Here is a 15372-nt window from a genome sequence, read left to right on the forward strand (position 1 = left end):
TACCGTGCCGGTTTTGTCGCGAAACTTCGACATGTCATAACTTCTTCGTTAAAACTCGGATTTCGGTATTCTTTATATATCTGGAATCCTTATTACGATCACTACAACTTTCTTAATAGATATCGGCTTTATCTAATATTTATTTTCGACGCTCATTTTTATTCTTAATTAATTAAATCCTAATAATTAAGCACAAAACACATAAAAATCACATAATTCATCTTCATTTCTTCAAAATGACTTACAAAGGTTAACCTAGACTATTATGTCAATATTAATGACTGGCCTAGAAACACGGGCGTTACAGCTACTTCTAGATCACAAAAACCTTTGTGATGACGGCGACATTTCTAGGGTTTTGGCGTTTCAAGGATGGATCTACGACAGAGGTGGTCCGATCCGGTGAAGATGAACAGGTCTCCGGCGAAAGAGGTGGATATATGACGGTGAAGATTTACGATTATAGATATTCAACCAAAGTGGCGGTCCGAAAAACTCGTCGAACGTCGTCGTTGCCTAAACAAATTCACGACATTAAGGACTTGCTTCCGAATGCAAGAAGGAAGGATGCATGATCTGTGAAAATCAAGAAAAGCAAGGATGCTGCCAAGTTCAAGGTTAGGTGTTCAAAGTATCTCTGTAATTTATGTGTATTCGACTCCGAGAAAGCCAATAAGTTGAAGCATAATCTTCCCCCATGTTTGTATACATTTTTACAACTTTGTGCAACTTTTAGTTTTCTGCATATGCTCTTAAAGAATTTATGTTATTATTGATTGCATTTGGTGTAGGTACAGATCTTAAATGCAATGTTTCGGTGGTAGTTGGATCAAATTTTATTTCAAGTTCGGAGTTTTTCTTTATGGAAAGGTTTTTGATTCAAATTATATTTTCATATGTTATTAAATTGTTAGTTTCGACTTTGTATGAGAACTTATCACCGTTTTGAACTTTTTGGTTGTATATGATACTCAAATTAGTATAAAAAGAACTTTTCAAACAATAAAATCATCATGAAATTGAAACTTCATAGTTGCTATTTATATTGTAGCACAACCCAAAATACCATCTGGTATAACTAATAATAACGTTATTGTGGTAAAGGTTAATAATAATAATAATAATAATAATAATAATGAAATGCAATGGTTGCTTCCTTTGTTTTTTGTTATAATAAGTTATTATAATAAGTTTGATGTATATTTATTTTATCCCAAATAAAGATAATAATTTCGACCCATTTTATTATGAATGAGTCCATTTTAATCGTATAAACAAACTTTGATAAAAAGAGTTTTTAGTTTTGAGGATTTATTTTTCTTATAGTTCTTATGTGCCTCTCATTTTGTTACCTTCCGTTTTAATGTGATTTTGTCACTTTTAAGTATGTTTCTAATTTTCAATTGGCAAAAAAGGTTTGTATTGATTTTTTAAAAAATATACAAGATTTAAATACATATACTCACATTTGATTTAATAACTACAACAACTATCGAATTAAGAATTCGAAAACGAATCTTGTTCACATAAATCATATGTGATTACATATGTAAAATCACATGTGATTAAATACATGAGATCAACTATTGAATCAAAAATGTGAAAATTAATATTTTTCACATAAATCATATAAGATTAAACACAAATAATCACATGTGATTATATGTATCTAATCACATATGATTTATATGGACCATATTAATTTTCGCGTTTTCGATTCAATAGTTATTTTCGTGTATTTAATCACATGTGATTATATTAATTTAATCACATATGATTTATATGGACAAAATTCATTTTTGATTTCTCGGTTCAATAGTTTTTATCATGTATTTAATCACATATGATTATATATATTAAAGCACATATGATTAATGTATATAAGATTTGTTTTCGCGTTCTCGATTCAGTAGATGTTCTTAGTCCATATTAATCATATGTGATTAAATACATATAAACATATGTGACTAAATATATGAGAAAAATAATTGAATCGATTCGAAAATGACTATTGTCCACATAAATCATGCAAAATTAAATACATACAATTACATGTGATTAAATACACGAGATCAACTATTGAATCGAAAACGTGAAAATGAATATTGTCCTCATAAATCATATGCGATTAAATACATATAATCATATATGATTATATGTATCAAATCACATATGATTTATATGGATCAGATTCATTTTCACGTTTTCGATTTAATAGTTGTTTTCGTGTATTTAATCACATGTGATTATATGTATCCAATCATATATGATTTATATAGACAATATTCGTTTTCAATTTCTCGATTAAATAGTTGTTCTCATGTATTTAATCACATATGATTATATATACAACACCAATTATTAAATTGAAACGTGAAAATAAATCTCGTCAACATAAATCATATGTGATTAGGTACATATAATCACATGTGATTTATGAGAGCAATATTAATTTTTGCATTTTTAATTCAATAGTTGGTCAGGTGTATTTAATCACATGTGATTATATGTATTTAATCACATGATTTATGTGAAAATATTTGTTTTCACGTTCTTGATTCAATATGTGTTCTCGTGTATATAATCGCATATGATTAATATGGATAAGAGTTGTTTTTGTATTTTTTTTCAATAATTATTCTCATATAATGAATCATATGTGATTGTATGTATTTAATCACATATGATTAATGCACACAATATTTATTTTCTTGCCCATATAAATCATATGTGATTACGTACATATAATCACATGGTGGATTGTGTGACAACCCGATACTTTTCCAGTCAACAAAAGTCAATTATGTTAAATAAAATTTCGAATTTTATTTATTCCGTTAAGTTCGTAAGGGTTGGAACCATTTAAATTATATAAATAAAATTTATATAAGTTTCGAAACCAAAAGCACTCGAAAAATCAAGATTTCCCTCGAAAAATCAGCAAACTCGTCCAGCCACGCGTTTACGGCCGTAAACCCCTGGACCATAAACCCGTTTACGGTCGAGAACCCGTTTCCGACCGCAAACCCAACCGATATAAAGGTTTTTCCCGGAGAGATTTTTCATTTCTCACATTCTTCACCCGAAAACTCTCTCAAGTTGCTCCCAAGAACATTCATATCTTCAAGAACAAACCTTCAAATCTTCAAGTTTTTCCTCAAGAACACCAAGAACAACCTTCATATCTTCAAGGGAAGCAAACCCAGTTCACGGCCGAAAACCTGGATCCCAACCGAAAACAGCCTTGAGCCGAGAACCTTGGCCGAAAACCCTCCTTTTTTCACTTCAAACAAGTCTCGGTAACATTCCTAACCCAAAAGAAAGTATTTTCTAACACTTTAATTAATGGTTTCGCTAATTTAAATACAATTATGTGTTTAATTATCATTAGGATACCATTAATTCCGCGTACTCCAACCCGAGGGTCATCTTTCCGGTTTTGTTGTCGAGCACGTGCACATAATCAATGGCGAGTTCATACCCCATATTTTTCAAAGCTTTTTAATGTTTTAGGGGGGGGGGGGATACAAGTAAAACACAAGTAATCTTGTGTTTAAAAATATAATTTTTGTTTATTATACTTTATTATCGTTAACATGCATTTGAAAGCGGAACTTACTAAACACGACAAACATTGTTACTACTAGACTTACGGACAATTTTACAAAACATGTTAAGATACAAACTTTACAAGCACAGATTTTAACACGGAAACAAACTTATAAACTATGGAACAAAGGTACTACTTTTACAAGGATACATGTTATTAACAAAAAGGGTTTTTCATTGTATTATTCGTGAATTCGTTGAGAGAACCAAACTGTGAGACACGTCTTCGGGTACTTATCTAAGTACCAAGGGAAGTCTATCCTTAGGAACCACAGTCTCCTGGAGGGAGAGCGTGAGTTTGTGTATAGATCTATATGGGACTGACAATCCCACGCCCTAACTATTAGCTACAATTGTCCTGGGTGACAAACGTCATTAATGTTTACGACGTCCGAAGTACGTCGTAGTGTTTAACGTCCATCAGTATGGTTATAAGAACTCACACGGATAAAACAACGACTCGTTCACGTAATAATATACTTAACAAACATTATCCAGGGTTAATAACATGTGATTACATGGTATATACACACGGGTAATATGAAAATAACATCCGACATGCAGTGGGATGTGTGACTTCCGCCTCATTTCCTGTTCCTTGTTTGGTTGTGGGCTTAGGGTAGAATCACCCAATCGAATGTATGTTCAATCTAAATTTCTATAACTCGTATATACTTAGCGATTACAGGAGGGTATTAACGTCACTCCCGGTTTACAGAACAAACACGTTTTCGACTAGTTTTATTTAATAATAAAGCTACACTTTAACAACTTAAGTATGGGAAATACTTGTACCTTTCAGTTTTGGGACATTTAAGACAACAACTCACTTTTATGGAAAATATAGGATTTTCCAGGACAAACACCAGTGTTTTACAAGCAAACGGTTTACCATTCAACTAACGAACAATCATTGTTAATTCTATGATTCCTTAGCTTATACAGCAAGGTTATGTATGAAGAATATCCGATAGGCAGTGGAATGTGTGGTTTCCGCCTCATTTCCTGTTCCTTGTTTGGTTGTGGGCTTAGGGCAGATCCACACAATTAACTATCCGTTTGATTTTGGTTTATATATAATTAGTATAAACTAAGTGGTTATAGAAGGAACTGGTATTATCAAATTTCATATTAAGAAAATATAGGATTTTCTTAAGGAACACTTTCAACATATTTCAAGGGACTAATACAGTTAATTCTGTAAGTACCTAGTGAATACGTCAGGTTTATATACATGAGGATCCGACAGATAGTGGGATGTGTGGCCTCCGCCTCATTTCATGTTCCTTGTTTGGTTGTGGGCTTGGGGCAGAACCACACAATCGATTGTTTGTTCGATTTGGATTGTATATGACCTGTATGCACTAAGTACTCGTGGAAGGAAACTTGTACGAATCATTTTACTTATCATTTATTACATCAGAAGATATAGGATTTTCTGGAGAAACACATCATGTTTTACAAAGAACAAGGAACCTATTTTCTAAAACAAAACGTTTATGAACTCACCAACTTTAATGTTGACACTCTTTAAAAACAACTTGTATTCTCAGGACACTAGTAGACAGATACACGCCCAGGTTCCTAGAAGATGGAGTATAGTAGCTTCAAGTCTTTACTTTGCTATTTACTTTTGGAGTCAGTCATATATGATTCGAATACAATGTAAACATTTTAATATCAATACAATGGTTGTTGTTGCTTTGATTACTATTATTAAATTGTTTTGATACTATACATGACGTCCTCCGCCCCCGAACGTGGTGTTTAGTGGGTGGTGATAGGTGATATGTGATGGTGGTGGTTAGTGGGTGTTAGTAGGTGGTTAGTAGTGGTGGTGGTGGGTGGTGACGTAGTAGTAGCGGGTGATGGTGGTGTGAGTGGTGGGGGTGGGTGGTGGGTGGTGGTGGTTGTAGTGGGTGGTAGGTAGTTGTAAGGATGGTAGTCATGGGGGTGGGTGATGATGGTGGGGGTGGGTGGTGGGGGTGGGGATGGTGGTGGGTGATGATGGTTGGTGGTGGCGGGTGATGATGAAGGCGGGTAGTGGTGTTGGGTGGGTGGTAGTGGTGGGTGATGGCGGTAATGATGGTAAGGGTGATGGTGGTGGGTAGTGGTGGTGGGTGGCGGAGGTGGGTGATGGTGATGGGTGGTGGTTTGTGGGTGGTGGTTGGTGGGTGGTGGTGACGGGTGGTGTTGGTGGTTTTGGTGGGTGGTGGTGGTGTTGGCGTGTGGTGGTGATGGGTGGTTGAGGCGGGTGGTGATGATGGATGATGATGTTGGTGGATGGAGGTTGGTGGTAGTGGCAGGTGTTGGAAATTGTGGTAGGTGGTTGGTGTAGAGGTGGGTTGTGGTGTTGGGTGGTGATGGTTGGTGGTGGTGGTTTTGGTGGGTGATTGGTGGTGGTGATGATTTTGGTGAGTGATGGTTGGGATGGTGGTGACGGGTCTTGGTGGTGGGTGGTTGTTGGGGGTGGTGATGATGTGTGATGGTGGTGGGGGTGGCGAGTTGTGTTTGTGGTTGTGGGTGGTGGTAATGTGTTGTTAGTTGTGGTGATGGGTGGTTGGTAGTGGTGGTGGGTAGTGGTGATTGGTGGGTTGCAGGTGGTGGTGATGGGTGGTGTTGGTTGGGTTGTGGGTGGTGTAGGTCGGTTGGTTTTTTTTAATTGTTTTTAACTATTTTTGATTTATATGAATATTATTTTATAGTTTTTTATTTAATTACGAAAGTGTCACCTTATAAATTAACGAAGGAATTTTGTTCTCAAATGTTCTCGCAATAAGAAATGTTCTCAGTTGAACGCTCCCTTATATATATATATATATATATATATATATATATATATATATATATATATATATATATATATATATATATATATATATATATATATATATATATATATATATATCTTATACTATATTATAAAGTATATTAGTCATATCTTGAATTTTAAGCGATATAAGTTAGAAAGCTTTTTGTATAAATCAATTATGCATAAATAATTCATTAATATTTGCCAAAAGTTTCAAAACTTGAATTAAGCAAAGTAATTAAGAAATTTAATTTGAAACAAAATGAAAAATTTAAAATATGAAATTCATATACAGAAATTAATTTACATTTCTTAAACTAAACATCAATATTAATTAATTACATCAATAGTAAAAATAAACAATATAAACATAAGATATAAACATAAATATTTTATTTAAAACTGATAATTTTTATTACATAATAACTAATAACAAAATATAATAATAATTTCTCCGTAAGAAATTATTAAACATAAAAAAAAACTATTTATCGTCACCGCTTTGCGCGGACACACATCAAATATATATATATATATATATATATATATATATATATATATATATATATATATATATATATATATATATATATATATATATATATAATCACAATTATGATTATTATATCGAAAGACTCTACAATCCTACTATCAGAAAATGATCCACATTGAATGATTGATTTCTTGGTACGAATCAATATAAAAACATAGGATATGAAAATGATCTTCAAAAGGATAGCATGGTGTATATATATATATATATATATATATATATATATATATATATATATATATATATATATATATATATATATATATATATATATATATATATATATATATAAGGATGAGATCGGTTGACAACTCATAGTTTTCCCGAGAACCCGAAAACTATAGGTGGAACATTAGATCAAAATTAACTCATTAAGGGCATGATCGTAATCTTACCGATCTCATTTAATATTTAATTTTTTGTGTTATTGGATATATTAATAAAAAGTTATTAAAATTAACATAATAAATCAAATTTCGGAATTTTTTTTTTAAATAATCTTTGTTTTTTAAATAAATGGAGATTTTTTAATTTTTTTTTCAAAAAACATAAATTTAAAAAAAAAATTGAAAACTGCAATTTAAAAAAAAAAACTGATTTTTTTTAAAACTGCATTTTTTTCAAAAAAACTGCAATTTTTTCAAAAAAAAAAAAACTGCAATTTTTTCAGAAAAAAACTGAATATTTTTTACAAAAATTGCATTTTTTTTTAAAACTGCATTTATTTTTTTTTTTTTTTGAAAACTGTATTTTTCTAAAAAGTAAATTTTTAAAAATCTGTAAATTAAAAAAAAAAACTAGAATATGTAAAAAAAGACAAAATTGCAAAAATTGTCCCTATGGTATGTATTTTTTTGGGGTTTAGTACAAACCTTGACTTTTTTGGATTGGTGGTCCTTTTGAGCTAGTTTAGATGCAGTTTTGGTCTCTGTCCAAACTAAAAAGACTATTATACCCTTAATGAATTTAATTTTCATTTTTCTTTCACTTTTTAAAATTATTATTATTATTAAATATAAAACCGAGCCTACCTCTCTCTCTCTCTCTCCACGTCATTTAATCGGTACCCTACCCTCCCCCGAGTCACACTCCATCTCCTTCATCATCTATTTCACACAGGTAACGAACGAAAGGAAAAAAATATGTAATCCTCTTGATCAGTTTTTCGAATAGAAAAGAAAGTATGTGGAACGAAAGGTGATGGTGGCGAAAGACTTACTGCAGTAGTAGAAGGTGGTGGTGGCTGGAATCACGGTGGCAGCAGCAGATGGCGGCTGTAGTAGTGGTCGGAGGTTGCTCCAGTAGCCTCTGTTGCTTCGTTCTTGCTTCTGCTCGGCGGGGATGACGACAGGGAAGAACAAAGGTCGGTGTTAGGTGGTAGATGGTCGGAGTAGGGGCTTTCCAATAGTCACAACAGTAGTGAGTGGTGAAGTGGGTTTTGCCACCGGTGGGTGGTAGCTCTGCTGCCCGGTTCTTTTAGCGTCTTGCGGTTCACGACGAAAAGGAAGGGGAAGCATGCATTCCTGAATCATCCCTTAGCTCCATAAAGAAGTTGGATCTTTGTATGTTATTCCCAAATCAAAAGTGAAACAAATAGGTTGTGTTTACTAGAATTGGGTTTTATCACACAGGTTTCAGTATGGCTTTCATCTCGTCATCAATTGCAAGCATCCAATTTTCCTTTTTACTTGCCTTTTCGAAGCTTATTCGGTCGTAATTAGAGAAAAGAGCAAAATCTTCACATTCATCAAAATTAATCGGTTGTTAAAGATTTTTTGTGCTCCACTGGTTCGTTCTCTATAATGCTTTGTTCAATTTGACTGAATTCAATTTTCAAATCGACTTTTTACAAAGGTGTCGTTTCCACAACAATCTCAACTTCCATTAGCCAAAAAATGTCGTTCTCAAGACATTACCATCATCGAGGGAAAAGAACCAACACGTTATTCTTTTAGGAATTAAGATCCGAGAACATAACCTTTGCACCAAATCGCTTTTGCAATAGGTTTTCTTGTGGTGATTTGGGACGAGAACGGAAACAAACACAAAGCTCTCACCTTTGAATTAATGGAGAAATCGATTTTCTTGTGTTGATTTGGGGATGTATGGAGAAGACAACCCATCAGAGAGAGAGAGAGAGAGGTGGGTCCCACATTTTTTATTAATAAAACTTTATATTAAATAGAAAAAAACATAGAAAATATATCATAAGGGTATTTTTGTCTTTTTAATTTTACGAGGGACCAAAACGACAAACAAAGTAGTTCAAAAGGACCGTCAATCCAAAAAAAAATTGAGGTTTGGACCAAAACCCAGAAAAAATGCATACCACAGGGACCATTTTTGCAGTTTTGTCTTATAAAAAACTCTAATTTTTTTAACAAAAAAAAATCAACGTTTTAGGTGCATATATGCATATTTTTTCAAAAATTTATATATGCATATTTCTTATAATATAATATTTGTAAGTAAATCATAAAAAATCTTATTTTTATTAATCAATCTATAAACATAATAGTACAAGTATTTAATTTGATATAAAATAAAATAAAAAAATAAAAAATGCTATAAAGATTCACAGTGTTATCATTTCTTAATATCAAAATTTGCATATTTTCTTCAATTTATCACTTTTTACATCTTCAAAATTTTCCACAAATTCTTCCAAATCTACAAGAAAAAAAATGATTAATGCAAGAACACTCACAAAAATGCATATGTATATATCATTTAAGATTCACATGCGATTATATATATTGTGATATTCACATGTGATTGTGTCTTTATTTAAATGTGAAATTGACAAGAAAATAAAAACGAATAACACTCACACAAAATGCATGTGTGTATATAGACGTAATTCATATGTGATTCACTCGTGACTTACATATGAATTACATGTTATTCATATGTGAATTTGTGATTTATATGTGAACCATATGTGATTTATATGTGAATCACATGTAATTCATATGTGATTCACTTGTGAATTACATGTGATTCATATGTGAATTACATGTGATTTATATGTGAATCACATCTGATTTATATGTGAATCACATGTAATTCATATGTGATTCACTTGTGAATTACATATGATTCATATGTGAACTATATTTGATCTATATGTGAATCACATGTAATTTATATGTGAATTACATGAAATTCATATGTGATTCACTTGTGAATTACGTGTGATTCATATGTAAATTACATGTGATTTATATGTGAATCACATGTAATTCATATGCTATTCGCTTGTGAATTACATGTTATTCATATGTAAATTACATGCGATTTATATGTGAATCACATGTGATTTATATGTGAATCACATATAATTCATATGTGATTCACTTGTGAATTACATGTGATTTATATGTGAATCACATGTAATTCATATGTGAATTACATATTATTTTTATCGATCGGACATGTAATTTAACTAACTGTCTAGGAACTGTAAAGGAATTACATGTGATTCAAGAACAACAATTAATCAATAATAAAGGAACAATTTTTGGTAACTTTTTTTTAATTATTTTTGAAGAAATGAAATTTTTTAGTCAACTTGAAAAGTACCTGCATTTTGGCTTTGAATCATAGATAACTAATAGTTAAAGATGTAAAGATACTTTAGACATACATATTTGGTCTGTAATTTGCAATCACCGAATAAACAAAGTGTAGCTAGTTGTACCTGTACTTTCTGGGATGGTGTAATCAAACATCATATAGTGATAATATTTCCAACTATGTGAATGCTTTCCGGTAACAATTGAGTGCAATTTCAAGAATCTATCCGTCAATCATAAAAGCCACATCCTGCAACAAAATACATACATAGCTTCTAATTAAATTTAAATTAAACAAACACAATAAGTAATTGCATCAATAATAAATGTAAGTCGTTTGTTACCTTAGGTTCTTCTTTTGTTATCCTCATTGTAAAATTTAAATCAAACAAACACAACAAAATAATATGATCTTTTACAAGCTAATAGTTAAAGATGTAAAAATACTGAAAAATTGAAACAGAGTGTAGCATCACCTTAAGCATGTCTCTTTTGACCACATTAGCATTCATCACCATTTTTTGAAGGAAAGTGTTGTATGTGTGATCCTCATCAAAACCAGTCTGCATACCTCCATAAGCAAATTTTCTCCATTTTCTTTGACCATTGATATCCTCCATTGCCCCCAAATAACTAAATCCATAAACAATGCAACTATTTTAGGATTGTATGTTCTACAGTAATCTCATGTCTATAGATATGAATGAAATCAAAAAACATGTTTGTATCTATAAATATGCATAATATTAGAAAACTCTAGAGAAAAAATGTCTTTTGGTGGTGATGGAGATGGATCTTCCATGATATATTAAGATGTGGGAAATAAAAATTTATATATCAGCAAGAATAAAAGAAAAAACCAATATACTGCAGTTGATAAAATTACATGTAACATAAGATTACAAGGTCCTTCATTTGCTGTATAAGGAAATTCACCAGTTCTACACTCAAAAAGAGCAAGACCAAGGCTCTAGATATCAGCTGGATATGAATAACTTTCATTTCTGATTCTTTCAGGTGACATGTAGGTCACAGTTCACACAAATGTAGCACACTGAAAAAAGGATCTAGAAATATTACAATCATATTTATTAATAATCGTTAGCTACATGTTGTATTTGATACAAAATGAATAGTAGATAGCACCAAAGATAATAGAAACAGGATGCCAAACAACCTCAAATCAGAGCAAAATTCAGCAGCAAAATAGTTGTAAAAGCATTAATGAAACAGAGATCATGCTAATTGATAAAAGATCTATGAGTCAAATATTGTCTGATACATAAAATATCGTTGCATATACGACATTTTTTATTACCAAATGCATACTGATGGTATATTTTAGTGTGGAATTGTGATTTGTGAGATGTATAACTAAAATCAATTACATGTCCACATCAACAGAACGAATAAAATCAATATCTTTTTTATGTTACCGTTTATTGGCAAGCCGCTGAAGGATTTGAAACTCTAATTTGATATCAATTTGTTGGTTTCTAAACCCTAACCGAACGACATGGTCAAACTCACGCCTATTTCAGTAGGATTTTGGGGAACGACATGGTAAAACAGCCAATTTCAATCACCAGAATATCACAGATGAAGAAACCCTAACTTCATTGGAGAGGTGAGGAAGTGAGGAGGACGTACTTGAGAAAGAGATTTACGAAGGATTTCAGATTCAAAATGCAAATAAAATAAATACTTACAAAAATTGTTCATGATCGACGAGAATGAAGCCTAAATCATTGTAGGATTTCAGATTTAACATCAATCGGTTATAATGACTATGAAATATAGATCGACTGTGGATCCTTGTCTGAAGCCGAGAAGGAGACGATGAAGAAAGTGATATGTCGATGTAGGTGGTGGTCGCTGGTTGATGTACAATCCTCCAGATTTGGCGGGGATACTATCGCCACCAACAGAGGCAAAGATGGAGCACACGTCGTGGCCGGAGAGAGGAGGGAGACGGTGAGGACGCGTGGACGACGTACGTGAGAGAGAGGAGAGAAAGAGAGAGAGAGAGAGAATGAGTTTTAGGGATGTGAAAATCTCATTCCCAATTTACCCTCACGATTTTTGTTAAAAGCCCGTATACACCATTCAAGCTTTTGTTAATTACGAGATTGCCATAAAAAATGAAAGCCCTTAAATTTTTTGATCTAGTGGTCCACTTTTAGTTCTTAAGTTCTCTGGAATATATGAGTTCTCAAATGATCATTCCTATATATATATATATATATATATATATATATATATATATATATATATATATATATATATATATATATATAAAAGGAGGATCAAATAAAAACACCTAAAAGGTTGAGAACGCAAGAACAATTCTAAACCAATCATTATATAAGAGCATATAAGTAATTATGTATTTTAGTTTAATTATAGTAAAATACAATTAAATGACACTTTCCAACAATTTAGGGATACCAAATTTCAAATCACACTTACCTGATAAAAGAAGTCGTTGACTTCTTTTTTATCTTAATTAAAGATTAAAAAAATATTTTTATCATATTTTCTCTCAAAATTAAAAAATCAAAAAATTTTAGTTTATACTATTCATACTATTTATTCTATATAAATAAAAAAACATTCTTTTAATCAAAAATAAATATACCAAAGATGAAAAATTATCAATTTAGTAAATTTTCTGATTTTATTTTATCAACCATTTTTATACTCATAAACGAATAATTATTAAATTTTCTAATTTTATTTTATCAACCACTTTTATATTCATAAATAAATAAATCAAAATTGTATTCATATATTTATACGTTTATATTCATAAATGATTATAACTTATATTATTACAACTATATTTATAAATGATTAAACAACTTCAAAAACATATAATTGATTCTTTTGACTAATATCAAACTATATTCATACAACTAAAATAAAAAATGAATCATACATTTATATTTACAAATATGAAAAAAGTTGGCAAGAAAAACAAAAGGAAAAAAAGTTGCAAAGAATCAGAAAATGCAATAAATTGATATATTCATGAATTTTTTTATGTCTCGGATGTATATGGTCTTCCTTCTCTTTCATCTGTATCGATGTTCTTTCCTCCTCCTGCTTCGCAAACGCACCTATGCACTATAATAATCTCTTTTTTCACTTGTTTACATCATGTTGGCAGCATTGTGTAAGGCGGCTGTAGGTCGAAAAAATTACAAAAATAGAATAAAACACATTTACCCATTAAAATAATCAATTGTAATCACCAATAATTATGAGAAACCAAACAATTACATAATAACAACAATGCTAAACATATCAAAGATACCAATGATTATGCGAATTGCAACAACATTTTTAGCCATCATTAAATTAAATTAAAGGGCATCGATCATGGTGAAAAAGGACTCATGCAGAAGTGAGTGAACTAAATCAATTTTTGGTTGATACAAACAGATACACTTTAGCTAATAAGTACCACTTGCTGAGAATCAATTGTTAGTGTATTCTATTCATTAACAAATAAGACTTGTATTCAGAAATGATTATCATTTTAGAGGAGAAAAAGTGTGAAAGTAGAATCATTCTATGTATTCATATACACCGATTTTATTATTAAATGATTAATATTTTTAGTTAAATAATTTATTCCTACAAACTGAAAATTATAAGCTTCACTAAAGATAAAGGTCGTTTAAATGTGGCCCAGATCATCGAGAAATCAAAGCGGAACACAAGACTATTTACGGATGAAAATAGAAGGGTTGAAAGACTTACCAGAATATAGAATAAAGCCTGCTTGAATCCGAGAACTTGAAATCTGAAGAACTCTCAGAACCCTCATAGTCAACTCAAAACTTTCTCTGGCATCTCTCTGATTCCTCGTGCCCTCTATCTAATAGGTGTGCATGGTTGATGATGAACAAAGGAAAGATAAAGGAAGCCCTAATCGTACCCATCGCTATCATCATGACATGCCGACAACCTTCACCCTTCGTCACCAAGAAACCACCATCAACAGATCCTCCATCATCGACCTTTATCATGACAACAACATTCAAGCAAAATCAAGACCATACCTTCAAAATTGAAATCAATTTGAAGGTCTACAATCTCCAAAGACAACCGATGAACTAAAATCGAGTTATAGGAGACCGACTAGAGATCAAGTTGCAAAAGGCTGATTGGAAATCAACTTGCAAGTCTTGAAATCGAGTTACGAGATTTGTAGATGCGGTGAAAGGTGAGACGATGGTGTTCGTAGTGAATGGTGGTGACGACTCGTACGAATTAGGGTTTAAATGTTTGAATGAGAAAGAGAATAAGGAAACGTAGGGATAGAGAGATTTAAGGAACCTGATAAAAATAGTTAAGACTTTGATGACTAAAATACCCTTTTAGTCAATTAAATATTTACAATTTCATCCCATGAGTTTTAGAAGTTATATAAATGGCACATTGATATTAGCTTTAGATCTTAATTAATGGAAGGTCTAGATCTGTTCTCACGTTCTCAACCTTCTAGGTGTTCTCATTTGATCCTACTCATATATATATATATATATATATATATATATATATATATATATATATATGAAAAGTTAAAAAAATCCATGAATAAAATGATATTTTAGTTTTATCAAATTTTATTAATGTTTCTTTGATTTATTGACACATTTTATTGATATGTAATTGGTAGTTGGGTTTAATGACACCTTTTATTGATTTAATGACACATCCTAATGAATAAGAAAACAAATATAATTAGTAGTTGGGTTTTATAATTTTCATTCAGGCTCTTTTCTAGTTTCATAAAATATTAATCCTGATTTTAT

Source organism: Lactuca virosa, chromosome 4, assembly GCF_052849685.1.
Source record: "Lactuca virosa cultivar CGN04683 chromosome 4, Lactuca_virosa_CGN04683_v6, whole genome shotgun sequence".
NCBI classification, from domain to species: Eukaryota; Viridiplantae; Streptophyta; class Magnoliopsida; order Asterales; family Asteraceae; genus Lactuca; species Lactuca virosa.